Raw genomic sequence first — 16,711 nt, forward strand, 5'->3', positions numbered from 1 at the left:
TGCCACTTTAAGAACTGCCATGCTTCCACAGCCAGTGGAATGGCTGGATAACCAGCAGCAGTGTGCACATACTGGATGCAGTCTTGCATATAAGGCCTTCAATGTAGCAGGAGGAATTTGGCTCAGGCAATCCGGAGTGCTTCTCCAGGGGGCTCTCACAAAAGTGATAGAATCTTCTGAGCTCAGTTGTGGCTAAATATTTCTGAACATTGTGTTCATAATGTTGCTGAAGGTTATTGTGACTGGAATTGATGCAGAAGTTGCTGACGGAAACTATGGCATGTTGACTCTTCAGATAAACTTTGAAGGTGGCAAAGTGTGGTCTGTAATGCACTGGTGGCTTGCTTTGGTGAAGTGTGCACCAAAGTGAAATGGAAAAAGGCATCTTTTCATGAAAGGATACATACATTTCTTTGTGGTATAGCCTGATAGCTGTGTTAAGCTTCACTGCTTCACTTCAACTAAATAGTCTTCAAGAAGACTAATTAGAAAGAAAAAAAAAATAATAGTAGCTAAGTAAGATGGTTATGTGCAAGAAAATGTGGCTATTTGTGTATGGACACTTTGTTCCAAGGTCCAAATTCCTATAGGAAGAGGATGCACATGCAAGATTGGCAGCACATCAGATGCTTACTGCTACATTAAAAAACTAGAAGGAAATTACACTTGGAGGAGCTTTAAGACAAAATCTTGCATATAGCATGATGTGAGTGGAGCTTCTCAAGGACAGGTATTTTGACTGATGTGGACAGTGAGAGAACCGTCAGCAAGTTTGCTGACAACATTGAGCTGTGGTGCGGTTAACACTCTGAAGGGAAGGGATACCTGACACGTGGGCTGCTGTGTGAAATTGAGCAAGGCCAAGTACAAGGGCGTTGCATCTGGGCAGGGGCAATCCCAAGGACAGACACAGGCTGGGAAGAGAATGGATTGAGAGCAGTGCTCTGAGAAGGACTGTGTGGTGTTGGTGGGTGAGAGGCTGAACATGACCTGGCCAGGAGCACTCACAATCCAGAAAGCCAAACATATCCTGGGCTGCATCCAAAGCAGCATGGCCAGCAGGGGAGGGATGGGATTCTGGCCCTTTGCTCTGCTCTGCTCTGCTGAGCCCCCACCTCAAAAACTACATCCAGCTCTGGGGCCTCCAACATGAGAAAAATGTGCACCTGATGGAGCAAGCCCAGAGAAGAGACATGACAATGATTAGAGGGCTGGAGCACCTTTCTACAAGAACAGGCTAAGATGGTTGGGGCTTGTCATGGTTTGACACTGGCACAATGCCAGCACCCCCATGAAAATGCAGTCCCTCAACTGAATGCTGTGAAATGTGATCAGGAAACAGAGAAGAGCAGGCCCAAACTCAATAACAAGGGAAAAAACTTTATGCTGCTACTACTACAATACTATTATAAAAGAAAAAAAAAAGAAAAAAACCACAAAATTCAAAATTAAAACCTTTCAAAACATTCCTCCTCCCACCACCCAACTCCAACAAACCACAGTGAGACACAATCTGGACCCCAACTAGGTTTCCACCCTGCAGACAATCGATACTCAGTCCATCAAGGGAGAACAGGAGTCTCCTCTGTGCCACAGACCCCCCCAAGAAACACACTGCCACATCCTGTGTTTCCATGTCACACATGGCACCGCCCGGAGAAAATCTGCCAGTATGACCCTCTCCTTTCCATGCACAGTGCTTTCACGACCAATGCATGGATGGACAGACTGCTCTTAGGATCTTTTCTTTCAAGGATGCTCTGCCAAGAGGGAAATAACAACAGTTCATTTTTTTCATTTTTAGGACCACAGTCCCCCCCATTTTCTTCCTCCCCTGGGGCCAAGGGTCTCAGGAACAGAGATCTTCTCTTCTTCTCTGAAGACAGGGGCACCACCACCAACCCCTCTAACTTTTCTCTGTTCGCTCCATGTCTTTTCTCAGCTGCTGAAGCAGGTCTCTTGGCTCACTGGCATCATCCTAAAATACAGTCTCTCGGAGGAGAAAACTGGTTCAGTCTATGGCTAACAAGAAGTCCAGCCAAAAGCCACTCGATCATCTTCCCCCCCAATCTTCTTTTCCTAACAGCCCAGGTCCCAGGCTATCTCTCTTCTCTCTTTCAAACCGAGGAGCGGTAATATTTCACCAAGCTTTCATTTCTCAAGGAAGGGTTAAAAGTCCTGACTCCCTGGAGGGCTCTCTGCCCGGATCTCCGGCTCCCGGCTCCCACGGCTGGGCACCTTCCTTCACCCCGCCCCGCTTTCCTCCTTCCCCGCGGTGTGCTGCTGGCAGACTGTCACTGTCTCTTTTGAGAGAGAGAGACTCTTGGGGTGGGGGGGAACGGAGACATCCCAGATTTCTCCACCCTTCTATCTGCAGGGGGCCAGCTCAGTTCCAGCCCCTCCATCTTTCGGCCTACCTCGAGCTGGGCTGCATGGCTTCCCTCCCCCCCCCAGCCACGGGCTGGGGGGAGAGGCTGCACTGCACCCTGACCAGAACCAAAGAGAGCCAGTTCTCCTGGGAATTCTGCTTTTAACCCCTCTGTGTTCTCAGAGGCATGTCCACCTTCAACTGGTCAATATCAAAATTGACCTCTTCCTTCCGAAAAGATTCTTTTTCTGTGTCAAACCATGACAGGGCTGTTCAGCCTGGAGAGGAGAAGGCTCTGGGGAGATTTCATGGGTATCTTCCAGTACCTAAAGGGGTTCTAATAGAGAGGTGTAGAGGAACTTTTTCCAGGGGCATGGGGTGATAGGATAAGGGGCAATGCATTTTAACAAAAACAAGGTGGGGTTAGCTTAGATATTTGGAAGAAATCCTTTGCTGTGAGAGTGGTGAGACACTGGCACCTGTTGCAGATAGACGCTGAGGATGCTCCATCTCTGGAAGTGTCCAAGACCAGGTTGGATCAGGCTTTGAGCGACCTGGTCCAGTGGAAGGTGCTCCTGTTTGTGGCAGAGAGTTGGGACTACATGATCTCTAAGGTCCCTTCCAACCCAAACATTTCTATGACTCCATGATTATTCACCTCAAAACTCATAATGTACTACCAACAACTTTAAGTAACACTTGTCGCCATGCCTCCTAGTTTTGCTTGTGGAGGTTGAGAAGGGGTGGAGCCTGTGGCCATGCAGGCACAGCTGGACTGCTATTCTATATCATCCCCATCATTGCTGGGCTGTGGCTTCAGGGAGATAAAAAGTGAAGGCACCACAGAAGCAGCACTGTTTTGTTCCATTTCTTCCTCAGGGAAGTTTCCAGGACAAGCACTGCAGATTTTGTCCCTCTCCTGCCACTGCCTGTCCTTTCCTGTTCCTCAGGAAGAATGCTGCTCCAAGAAGCAAGCACAGCTGAGCCCAGCAGAGCACCATGACGACAGCGTGGGACAAGCCATGGGGAATGAAAGTGAGCCTGAGCCTGAGTCCAAGCCAAGCCTAGTGGAGAAGACCTGGGCCAAGCTGATACTATGAAGGACAGTTGAGCCCAGCAGTCGAAATCAGGTAACACATCACAGACTGTTCCAGCTTTTGGGAGGTTTATCCATCGTTTTTTTTTCACTGTGTTTGGGGACTCCCATCTGGGGAGAGCATCTGCCATCTTGTCTTTGTCTCAGCAGCCAAGCACACTGAGCTGAGATGGTGAACACCTTTTGTGTGTAAAGCACCTTCTCTTTGGCGTACTTTTGTTATTAATATTGAGCTGGTTTTTTATGTTTCTTATTTCATTGCTGTTTGTTGTCAGTAAATTGTTATCTCAACCTATTGTTATCTCAACCTTTGTCCCTCTCTCACTGGAACAGGAGTGGGGAGAACAAGAATACTTTATGTGGAGTTTAATTCCAAGCTGGTTTTAAACCACCACACCATGCAAAATAGTAAATGAAACAGGACTAAAGAAAAAACATGCTTTAAATGTGTACATAGGGGAAGGCAGGCAGAAGCATTGAGTGCTGATGAGATAGGGTGCCATTAGCCATGGAACTATTAACTCTGTCATACAAGATGATGCCATTTATCTGCTTTTGAAGGAGATTTCTGTGTGTCTAGACTTTGGTGAGGGACACTCAAAAATGTCCCTGAAGGCTCAGGGAGGCTAGAAGTTCTCATGTGCAAAGGGTTGCATGAAGAAATGATTGAGTAGACAGACTTTGCCCATGCTACAGAAACAGACAGCTAAGCTGTATCCTCCTCTGCAATGCCATCCGCTGTGGTGATCACCTTTCCACAGCATCTGTGTTCTTCAGTCTCATGGGTCTGGAGCCCCTTCTGGGGACAGATCTGTTTACACACTTGTAAAAAGAGGTTATGAAACTATTCAGCAGACTAGAAATTGGTCAGACCGTGTTGCATTAGGCCCCTGATGCTTGCAGGCCAGCAAGAAGCATGTCCTGGCTCACCCAATGAGAGCTGGGTGGCCTCTAAAATCCTTGCTCTTTCTGGACAACAGTGGGATCTGCCAGGAACCTGTGGTGTGTGTCAGTGTCTTTGCTGCATGTATTAACACAAAAATTAATGAAAGACAATTAAAGATGAGCAGAATCTGTGGATTTTAGGAAGTTTCAGATACTGCAGATATCTTTATCTTCTTTACTTAGAGTAGTAATGAGGGGAGATTAGTATTTTTGCCTCCATAGAAGGAGAAAAAATACAGATGGTGGTTTTTCTGATGTAGTGCCACTGAGAAGGCGACTCCTGATTTGCATTGTGAGCAGCAATGGGCTCTGCATGAGACACTGCCTGTGCTCTAGAAGAAGCATGCAGAGATGGAAAGAAATACCAGAACAGAGATCTAATCAATTTTGATGGCACCTTATTATCTCATCTGGGAACTCTCATGTTCTTTCCTCACCAAACACATGCAACTCCTGGCATCAGCATGGAGCGGAGCATTAGGTGTCCAGACATTTACCATGTGCATTTCAACTTAAATGGTCTGGCATAGAGCACCCACCAGCCATCAGATAATAGCACAGTTTTCTGCATAGATGTAGGGTGTATGTGTGTTTTGGCAAGAAACTGTTACTGTTTTCTTCCTGCGTCATCTCAGTGACAGACGTTTGGCAAGAGAGCTTGTGCCTGCACAGAAGGCAGTGTTGTGTGATTTTGCAGGGTTTCTGCCATGAGTATGGCATCAGCTGAACTAAAAACAGAGACAACTTTTCTAGAGGAACCTGCCTTACTGAATGTAAGGAAGCCAGGTGGAGTGTGTTCACATGGCTAGTCTGCATCTCCTGAAGTGTGGTTAGAAAAGAAACCATCCAGGAAGATCCAGGGAGAGGGAGACAAAAAGGATTTTAGGGATGAGGGAGCAGGAGTCAGATTTAGGTGCAAGATCTCCTTTATCAGTTACTCATGTACCTACAGTGACACTGCGTTTGCACAGGCAGCCTGTCAGTTACACACGTAAGAATTCTGTCTTGTGGGACTTGATCTAGAATAATCTTGTGCTGATGTAATTATAAAACAGAGAGCCAGTGATTGCATGGCTCTTCTGGCTGTTACTGACTGCTTAATGCTTTTCCAAATTCTGTCTGACAGGTCCCAGTAAGAACTCCTATGTACACTCAGTAAGGGTGTAGTTTTGTTAGTATGTCCTGCTGGTGCCCCAACAGTGCTCCAAGTACTCCATGAGCTGTTCAGACATCATTTCAAATGCTTGCAGCATCATCTGGCTCCTGACAGGCAATGCTGGGCAAAGAGCTCTGTGGTTTGGTATGCAGCCACTGAAGTCAGTGATGAAGGCATGATAGGAATACCCTTATCTTTAAACAGAGCCCATGAGCTGGTGTGGTATCAAACCAAGATTCCAGTCTTTTCACGACTCTTCCACACTGTCCAAGAATGAAAGTGATAAACTGTTTTCTTTAGGACCAGAAAAAAGCAATTTATTCCAATTAAAAAACCCCAAACCAACCAACCATCCAACCAACCAAAAACCCCCTCAAACCCCATAAACAAGGATGCTATATTTCCTGGAGGAGTTGAAAGCAGGATAATTCTTATTCCAGCCTTTTAGTGCTAGAACACCATTATAGATGGCAGCTGATAGATGCTTGCCATCACAAACTGTAGCTTTATTTCAGTTTTATTTTGTTAGGCTAAGACTCCTTTTCTGCAAGCATTAGAGACGCATGCTGGTTGCAGTAGCCATTGCTTTCTGATCTCACTACACATCCAAGCCCTAGAGCAATTAATGCTATTTTTTGTTGTTTATGAGGACAAGATTGTTACGAATGGAGAGGGGAGTTTTAAACCAGTTTCTGTCTTTCCCAACCCTTTGGCTTTAGACAGTACTTTTACTGAGGTGGCCACCACCCCAAAGCCCACTCTCATTGAAAGTTGGGATGGTCAGTTAAGCCTATTACAAAATAAATTATTTATTTGATGGACACAAATTTAACAGACAGAAGACTTTAACAGATGACTTACTACAAGGGATAAGCAAGGAAACACTACTAGCAGATAAACAATAGAGCACGAGACTGAGGTCCCTGTACTACATCTAGTGAAGAAATAGTATAGATTAGGATTCAATGCATCTTGCTGTCCAGTTTCTGATGGGGCATACATAGAACCCTTCCTCTCAGCTTCGGGAAAAGTATCCATGGAGATGCATCCAAACTTTGTGGGAGAAGCCCTGCATGTTTCCAGGGAGTGTGTAAGAGACTTCTGTTTCTGTGGAAATTTGTGTAGCTTTTATATTGTAAAGCAGTGTCTTTCAGTCAATGATATTTAATTTTTATCTCTCTCTACATCTGCTCTCCAGACCAAGATGTTTATTCTCAGCTGGGGGTCTCAGCCCTCTTGGCGCCAGGGATAACCAGATAACCCCCCTGCCAGCCAGACCTGGGTTATCTCATCCATATGCACCAGCTGAGGTGTTGCCACAAGGTGTGTAGTGGGAAGGAAAGGGAAAACTAATACAGACTTTAATGTTCACGTTCATGTGCATGTGCTATGAAGCATTCCTGAGTGGCCACCTATGTACCCTGTTGGCACTGTTTTGTTCAGGACCAAGTGGCACTAATTGAAGCTGTTACTGCGGGATACCCAGTGTGAGAGCTCAGCTCAAACCGGACACACCGCCTTTGAAAATCTGGAATATGGAAAAAGCAGGAACTAGGACTCAATTTCCTAGCACATGATAAATCTTGCCTTGGGAAGCCAGAAGCAATCTAAATCTCCGTCTCCTGTTGCAGTTCAATAAATTGCCGGAGTGATACTGGATTCAAGAAACAGCCTTTCACGCCAATGCCTGTCAGAAATTAATTAAGTGGGATTAATTGTAGTGTGAGAATATCAGTGAAGCTGGAACTGTTCTATCTTTAAGGACAACTGGTGTTGTATATTTAGGATCTTGATTTTATCAGGCTGTTACTCAAAATGCTCTGGGTGCCCTCAGAAGTAGTCCCTGGATGAGCTACTGTGTGCCAGTCACAACTCATGAGATGGCAAGCAGTTTGTAGGGAAATGTGGGACTGAATGTTACTGATCCATGGACTGGGCAGAGAAACATCCTGGGAGGTACAAAACTGTATAGAGAACAGGAAGGGGGCAAGCAGTGCCTGAACAGTGGCTGTAAGAGGGTTGTAACAAGGCCCAAGGGTATAAGAGGGCAAACCTTTGTCAAAGAGACTGCTGGTGAGAGCAGCTAATAATTTCTGTGAGCACCCTGGCCTCTCTTAGCAGACCTGTCTAACTAATTACTCACCAAGCTCATAGCTCATCAAGTGGCTGCCAGGCTGCACACAGCCAGAGGAGGAACATTTGCCATGACCAAAGGTTTTAAATACAGCTTAGTTTAGAAAAAATGCTTGCAGCCTACCTTTCAGGTGGAAGGAAGTCCTGGTTTTGTCCACTGACTAGTTGCAGTGTGCAGAAGAGGTGGGTCCCTTCAGTTCATGAGACTTCTGCATGTGCATTTATCACATGTGACCTCTGTGTAGCTTTTTCCAGCAATCTTTCTTGGAGTCTTCAGGAAGAGACCGTGAGCTGTCAGGGATATGTGCACCGCAGACTGAGGACTCCTATTACAGGAAAGTCCAGAGCTCAGAGGATTAGACAATGTACTTGCATAGTTAGTCTGTGTAGGGATCACCTGTTTCTCTTTCCAGCTTGATTTTCTTGCAGTGGGTCCTCCAGCTGGTTTTGTGCAGTTCCTTTATCTTTTTTATACCACATAAACAGCAAAATCTGCAACAATATAAACTTCTTTTTAAAATCACATCTTCTCAGTATGCAGCATTATGCCTCTGGGGCTGCAGTAACAGACAGCAGTAGCCAAAAAATCAAAAGTTAGAAGGAGAAATCCAGCACGTCCCTCCTGTTGACCACCTTTCCTCTTTTCCTGCCACACTGAGATAAGTCACTGTGGGGATCACAGTCCATGGATGTTCAGAGCAACCTCTCACTGCTGAATTCATTGAGCTGCAAAATCCCATTAGTTTCAGCCCTATAAAAGGTAGACTTTAAAGTATAGTAGATTTAATAAAATTATAGTGGTATCATAAAAATCTTTCAAAAAGGATATTAAGTGTCTGAACATGTATAAAAAAATTCAATCCTCTGCTTTTAGTTCCTGCCTATAGGGCTGAAGCTCTCAATTTATGAAATGCACACTGCCTGTCTTCATTTAACTCATGGTATTCATCACAATGCACCTGCCTTTGGTCCACTGAAGCAACAGGGTCTTCTGTTGTGCCTGTTAGGGAGAAGAAAGTGTGTATGGGTGGAAAATGCTGCTTGACTAGCACTGCCTGTCTGGCTTGCACAGACACGTGGTGGAGAGATGCACTGGCAGCACAGTGCCAGCCAGTTAAGGAATTGAGAGAGGTTTTCCTTGGTGCCAGCACCAATTAAAAAAGGAAAAACCTTTGCCTTTGCCATCCTCCCACAGTTTCTACAATGAGGCAAAAGATGCTGTGCTACTCCCTCTCTTTTACTGGCTCTGTGTGGCAATACATGTTTAGCTTTTCAGTAACACTAGGGTAACTTCATGTTGGTGCCTCTGAGTTTTCAGCACATAAACTCATGAGAAAACATGAGGGAAAATCATCTTTCTTAAATTCTTCATATTTTGTGAAAAACATATAAATTCCTACTTCTCAGCAATGGTGGCAGTGTGTCACTAGGACAACTTATTTTTAACCTCTTTCTTCATTTGTTTTCTAGCATATTCAACTAAGCTCAGAAATTTAATTCTGATGATGACATCAAGTACTTGCATATCAGGTGCTGTGAGCCCCAACACCACAAAGGCTATCCCTGTGCCTTCAGTGTGTGGAAATACTGGTGCATGACCAAAGGACTAAGAGATTACATGGACATCACCAAGGTAGGGAAACTTAGCAGAATATTGGGGTTTTTTTTCAGTGCTGGGAGCCAGCCCTTCTGGTGAAATGAAGTTTTCATAAAGTTTAAAAGAAAAGAATTTTCAGCCTTCTTTATGTCTTTGTGGTCTCAGGGATTTTCCAAGTTTCTCCCAATAAAATGGTTACCTTTTTTAATTTATACCCTGTTTCCTTCGTGGGTGAGCCAGTAGCTTTGAAACCCAGGGCAATGCCAGGGTTTCCTCGTACATAATGCTTGTACACAACCTTAGTTTCATGCTCTATGTGACAAAATTTCCTGCTGTTACCCTAAGGAATGGTTTCTGCTTCTAGAGCTAGCCAGTGTAACCTCAACATTTGGAGAACTTTTCTCCAAAAATGAACTCCCAGAAACATCAAAAACATCACCCCAAAAATAAGGACTTTGGCTAAGATCCAAAGCATAAAAATCCTGCTCACATTTCTCTGTTAGTTTTACCTAAGATACTAGCAGGCAAAAGCAAGCCAGCCTCGCAGTCTGATTGCAATACTGACATCTCATGGCTAAAAAAAGAAGTTGTTACTGCTTCTCTTTTTTATCTTAATCCTCCTTCACCTTCTTCTCCTTCTTCACCTGGAAAGTATCAATTTCCATAAGTACCCCATTGCTGTGAAAGTATAGAGTATTACACCCAAGTGGTAGGTCACATATATTTGCACAGTCGCAGTTCAGTGTGACTGGAACCTTCATTCACTTCAAAAAAAGCCATGAATTTGGCTCCTTTCTTCTGAATCTGGATTTCTACAGCTGGTGCAAAAGTGGCACCAGCAAGCAAAATGCATATTATTTGTTTGAACACCCCTTACACCACTGTACAAAACACACAAGTGTTTTACTGCAGCCTCTTCCCAAAACTTTAAGGCTGCCAAGAAACAAACTTCTAGGGAAGCATGGAAGCTGTTGCAGAGTTCTTCAGAGAGAGCACAGAGAAGTCCTAAACATGTTTTCCCCATCTGTGACGAACTTCCTTTCCAAAAATACATTGAAATACCTTTCCCCTTCCTCTTATTTCAGATCCCAGCAGTGAAGGTGAGTGAACTCCTGGAGGACTTCTATATCACCATGAAGGAAACAGATGGGTCTGACTTTGTAGCCACATCATTCTGCGCTATCCATCAAGGCTTGGATCAGATCCTTGAGAATGCTGGTGGCTGCTTTCTCCACCACTAGAAACACCTTCGGCTCTTCCACGAGAAAGCTGAAGAATAAGCCTAAGGTCTTGAGCAAGGCTGGCATGCCTGGTGCCTGCTCTCACAGCGCCTACTTCCTTTCCTTGTTGATGAGGAAGAGGTGTGGGAGGTGACAGGCCCATAGCCCTGCTCTCCACAGGGGAAATATTGCAGCCAGTCCTGAACATGCAAACCTTGCAGGAGAAGGCAGGCATAGAGTTTGCTGACATTGAATTGCTCAGACTCCCAGAACAGGTAATTTTTTGCCAGAATGGTAGCAGGATGCAAGAAAACACGCAGAACACAGCCTGTTATAGGCAGATCTCTCATGAACACAAGCTCTGCCTGTAGTGCCTTCTCCACAAGTACATGTGCATACAAGGGCCCTGACACCAAGGGAGGCCAAGTACCCCCTTCTCTACCTGGTGGTTTGGCAGCAGGTCAGAGGCATGAGTATCAGGAGCCAAGACAGGGGATCTGCTCCCTCAGAGCTGTCATCCCCAAGCTGGTGAGGAAACCTGGAGCACTGTGAAAATCTTACTTTTGTCTCCTTCACTAAAGGCTTTCAGGAAGTTTTTGCATCTCAGCATCTAAGACAAAGCAACTCTGCCCTCTGTCTGCTCTCAGCATCCAGCAGCCCAAGAAGTCTCTGTGATGATGTGAACAAGTTGAGCTGTCTTCAAACAAGAGACAAAAGTGCAATGACAAAACAGGGCAGAGGAAGGCAGAACATGCTGTGATCCCATTTTGGGGAAGAATACTGTTTTTTTCTGGAGAGCTGGGGAGCAGTGGTCTCCTTCATCACTACCAGGTCTTCCAAGGAAAGAGCTGGTGGAGACCTTTTTCCTCACTGGAGGCAGGTAACATGTATAGGATGGATTTTCCTCCCTAGAAAGCATAGCTAGGAGAAAGGAGACTGAGTTTGGGGACCAAGAACCCCTGAAGCTTAAGTGCCTATGCTTTCAGAGCTGTGGGATCCCCAGCCTTACTCTCGGGTCCCATGTGGTGGTGAAATTCCTCCTCCAACCCGTGCTTCCAAAGAAAAACTCCACAGGCTCTTGTTGTTCAGTCTCAAGGCAGTTTATTGCGAGTTATCTAACAGATTGTGTTCGCAGGCTGCGGCTGTTTGATCAGCGGCCCCGGCAGAGACACACACACACACTGACACCCTCACTGTCCAGTGTCTTCTTCTTCTCTCTCCCCCACCCAAGGCTGCTTCTATCTTTTATATTATGTATAACATGTTTACAATTATTCCCCAATACCTACTACCGCTATTACCAAGTGCTTTTCTACTCTAAACCAATCTGTGAATGCCAGCATCACCAAGAACATGGAGGTGTCGTGGTTTGACACGGAAAGATAATTTTTTCCGGAAGGAAGAGGTCAATTTAGATATTGACCAATTGAAAGTAGACACGCCTCTGAGAACACAGAGGGGTTGAAAGCAGAATTCCCAGGGGAAGTCGCTCTTTTTGGTTCCAGTCAGCGTGCAGTGCAAACCTCCCCTGCCCAGCCACAAGCTGGGCGGGGAAGGGGAAGCCCCATGGCCTGAAAGGTAGGCCCCAAGGGTGGTGGAAGGACTGGAACCGGGCTGGCCTCTGCAGATGGAAGGGTGGAAGAAATCTGGGATGTCTCCATTTCCCCCCCACAAAATTCCTCTCCCGAGAGGGAGAGAGAAAGAGACGGCGGCGGTCCTGTCCTGTCAGCAATTCCACCGCGAGGAAGGAGGAGCGGGGGGAGCTGCAAGGTGCCCAGTTGTGTGGGAGTTGCTGGATGTCTGGGCATCGAGCCATCCTGGGAGTTCGGACTTTTAACCCTTTCTTGAGAAATGAAAGCTTTGTGAATTTTCCTTTCCCCTCCTCGGTTTGAAAGAGAGGAAGAGGGACACCTCGGACCCTGGGATGGGATGTTGGAAGGAGGAATTCTGGATGGGAGGGGGACAAGGAGTGGCTTTTGGCTGGACTTTTCCGTGTTAGCCACAACCTGAACCAATCTTCTCCTTCAAGAGGGACTGTGTTTTGGGAGGATGCCAGTGAGTCAAGAGACCTGCTTCAGCTGGGAAAAGACAAAAGTGGAGTGAACAGAGAAAAGGTTAGGGGGTTTGTGGTGGCACCCCCTGTCCTGGAAAGGAAAGAGAAGAGAAGAAGATCTCTGTTCTTGAGCCCTCGGCCCCAGGGGAAAATGGGGGGGGACTGTGGTCCCAAACAATGAAAAACTGAACTGTTGTTTTCTCCCCTCTTGGCAGGGCATCCTTGAAAGGAAAAATCCTAAAGGCAGTCTGACCATCCATGCATTGTGGTGAGAGCACGGTGCATGGAAAGGAGAAGGGTCACCATGGCAAACTTTTTCTCCGGGCGGTGCCATGTGTGACATGGAAACACAGGATGTGGCAGTGTGTTTCTCGGGGGGTCTGTGGCACAGGAGAGACTCTGTTCCCTCGATGGACTGAGTATCGGTTGTTTGGAGGGTGGAAACCTGATTGGGGTCCAGATTGTGTCTCACTGTGGTTTGTTGGAGTTGGGTGGTGGGGGGGAGGAATGTTTTTGCAAGGTTTTCATTTGGATCTTTGTGTTTAGTTTTCTCTCTTCTTTTGTAGTGGTAGTTTAATAAAGTTTTTTTCCTGTTATTAAGCTTGGGCCTGCTTTGCTCTATTCTAGATTCCACTTCACAGCATTCAAGGTAGGGATCACATTTTCATGGGGGCGCTGGCATTGTGCCAGTGTCAAACCATGACAGGAGGTAAGGAAGAAGAAGGAGGAAGGACAGGATCAGCCCACTTTCCTCCATTTTAGAACTTCTGACCCCCATGTACAAAGTAAAAACCCCCCTGTACAAGTGCTAAAACCTTGCTGTACAATACAAAAAATTTTTCCCCTCTGTTTTGTGACTACTTTTACTATACTATCTAGCCCTTTGTGACTGCTTGTTCCACCTTCAAAGTTGGTAATTCATTCCATGGTTCAAACTCGAAATCACAGCTTTTTCCAGCTGCCTGCCGGGGTCTAAAATGCTTCTGACCAAGGCCTGGAACCTCTAAAAATGTCTGAGAGACATTTTGAGTTCCAACACAGAGTCACTGTACAAAAAATACTTTCTTGTGAATCATATTTTTTAATGGTTCACACCTTTGTATCTTGTTTGTGTATTGTAAATACAGTTATTTTTCATTACCTGATAATTTACACTACATATATAGGCACTGCTATAAACTACTACTGGTTTACCAATTAATAAACAAACATGGAATTAATTAACAAATTAATAGCAGACAAAAAATAGCATCCCCAAAGGACAGCATTTTTGGTCAGTCATGTATAATGTGCTGACCAGGTTTTGAGACATTTTAAAAGGGGCTTATATTAGAAATCAAATGCTCAGTCTGACAACCAAATTATGTAATTTTCAAAAATTGGTGATCAGGTATAAAAATAATTGCCCTGAACTTCTACAACTATGGCTTGGTCCACTTTCTCTTGAGAGAAAAACTTCATTTCAGCTGGAGCTGTGATGAGCCTTTAAGTCACAAAGATGACTCAGAAGACTTAGTACAGAGCTGGGGAAAAAATATTTGATGATGCACAATCAGCTTCTGTTCTAATGGAAAGGTATGGCTGGGTTTTTATCTACCCTATTGCAGTGCTGTGAGAGGATCGGTGAGGTTTACCACACCCACTATACAGACATTGGTTGCTCTCATTCTGTGTAACACCTCTCCCTTAACATGTCAGAACAAAGCAGAACACTATGGCATAATTGTTGATCATCATCTGACTACTAATGAGATGAAAATATTTCAACAGATATACTTGCAACTGGAATCTGTAACTCAGCTGTAATCAGTAAGATCATTACTCCTTCATCTGAGTTTTGAATTTTTTTCAATTCCAAGTCCAGTCTCTAAATGCAAAAGAATTAAGGACACAATTCCCACCCATTAATTATCAACATTATGAGATGCAGGAAAGCTAACACTTGCTGGTATGGTATATGTCAGACCAGCAAGAACCCTAGCTGTGATTCAATGTTTTGCTTTGTTCTTCATGAAAATGATCTTGGTTTTGAAAAGCTGTCATATTTATAGGGATCTGCAAGGTGTATTTTGTTACTTGATGTAAATTCTACTCATGGGGATATTTCTGAAATCAGTTTGATTGTCAAAGAGAAGCCTATAATTTTCACTAGAGTGTATGTATTAGGAAATCCCATAGGTAGATCTCCTGCCACTTGAAACCAATATTGTAGGAAATTCTGTATTGACAGAAAAGAAAAACATAGGTAAGAGACAGGGAGGGGGAAGAAGATGCAGCACTGGTTTTCATTGCTGTATCAAAAGCAAGCAAGAAATCTACAGTGATGTATCTACATGAAACTTATAATGGCATATTTATATGGAATGCACAATGCATACAGAACACACATCGCAGAACTGGGAGGCAGGAAATTGCTGCCTGATGGAGATTTATGTCCTCTGAGTGAGGGAAAAGTCCTGTATAAATTCTATCTAGGTGTGAACTACTGAGAGGAGATGAAGCCTCCTCTAGTTTGGCATTATGCTTGTCCTGACAACGCATAAAAATATTCACTAGCACAGAATAAGTATTTTCCTGACACATCTTTCTCAACCTCCCTCTTTGGAACCAATCCTCTTCAGATCAGACAGACATTGAATTCACTGGTTTGAACAAAAACAACTTTATTACCTTAAGGGTCAGGCTCTTATCTGGCCTGTGTGAAAACACAGGTCAGCTTGGGTTACAATTGTTTTTTCACCATTCATCCCAAGGGAAGGCGCTCCAGTCAGACTGAGAGCACTGCCTTTGCAAGCATGAATCCAGGCACTTTCCTGTGCTACGGAGGTCAGGTTCATATTCCAGGCCTGGAGAGAGCAGCACATAGACTGCTCCTGTGTAGTAAACTCTTACCTCTGGGGTTTCTGGCTGCCTTCTCAGGTGGTCTGAGAAGCACCAGCACAGGGTAATACTATTTTGAAATCCCAAGTCCTCCCTTGGAAAGCGAGAACTAAAGCCTCACTGGGCTCTAATTATCATCTTGTATTTAAGGTGACATTTGCATGTCCCAGCACAGAGCTGAATTATGAGGCTGTCTCAGAGGAGCAAAGAGTAAGAACTATCCAGGGCTAAAAGGATCAAGGTGCTCTCACATGCACAGTGCAAACCCATGTTCCAAGACAGCACTACCAACTCACCTTGCAGCCCCATGGCCCACAGAAGAAACCTTTTTCCAGTAATCACTCATCTGCTTTACCCTCTTTTTCTGACCCTTACAGTCTGGTGGCAAAACTAAGTTTCTGGGAGGATTGTGCCAATGAATTGCCTTCCACTGGGTCAGAGACTGAGGATGTGGCAAACAGACCACATGTGAGATGCAGGTGGTCTCTGTGGGTTAAAGCAGAGGAATCTTACATGCCCTTGCCTTAAACTGTCCTCTCAGAGCGCTCTGGACTGAGATGGCTTGATGTGCAGTGTCGTGGTTTGACATGGAAAAAGAATTTTTCCAGAAGGAAGAGGTCAATTTGGATATTGACCAATTGAAGGTGGACACGCCTCTGAGAACACAGAGGGGTTAAAAGCAGAATTCCCAGGAGAACTGGCTCTCTTTGGTTCCGGTCAGCGTGCAGTGCAGGACTCTCCCCTGCCCGGCCGTGGCTGGGTGGGGAGGGGGAGGCCCATGGCCTGACTGAGGTGGGCCCAGGGGTGGAGGGACTGGAACTGGGCTGGCCCCTGCAGGTAGAAGGGTGGAGAAATCTGGGATGTGTTTGTTCCCCTCTTCAGAGTTTCTCTCCCGAGAGGGAGAAAGAAAGAGACATCAGCAGTTTTGTTAGCAGTTCACTATGAGGAAGGAGAAGAGCAGGGGAGGCTGCAAGGTGCCCAGTCACGTGGGAGCACTTTAGTTCCCTGCACTTTGTCAGGTGTTGTTGTTTCTTACCTAGTCTTTGCCAAAATCAGATAGCATCCCTCACTCGCATCATCAGTCTTCTGTCAGGCCGGAATCAGCCAGCTTTTTTTTTGACTTAGCTTGCTACACTCTTCACAATGTATATCATTCTTCAATAATAATAGAACAGTTTAAGAGCTGCAAAAAAACCCCAACTTCTTCATCAATGAATCTGAATACTTCAGGGTGATGCTGAGCTATCCAATGGTATTATGACC

This window comes from Lonchura striata, chromosome Z (assembly GCF_046129695.1).
Source record: "Lonchura striata isolate bLonStr1 chromosome Z, bLonStr1.mat, whole genome shotgun sequence".
Lineage (NCBI taxonomy): Eukaryota > Metazoa > Chordata > Aves > Passeriformes > Estrildidae > Lonchura > Lonchura striata.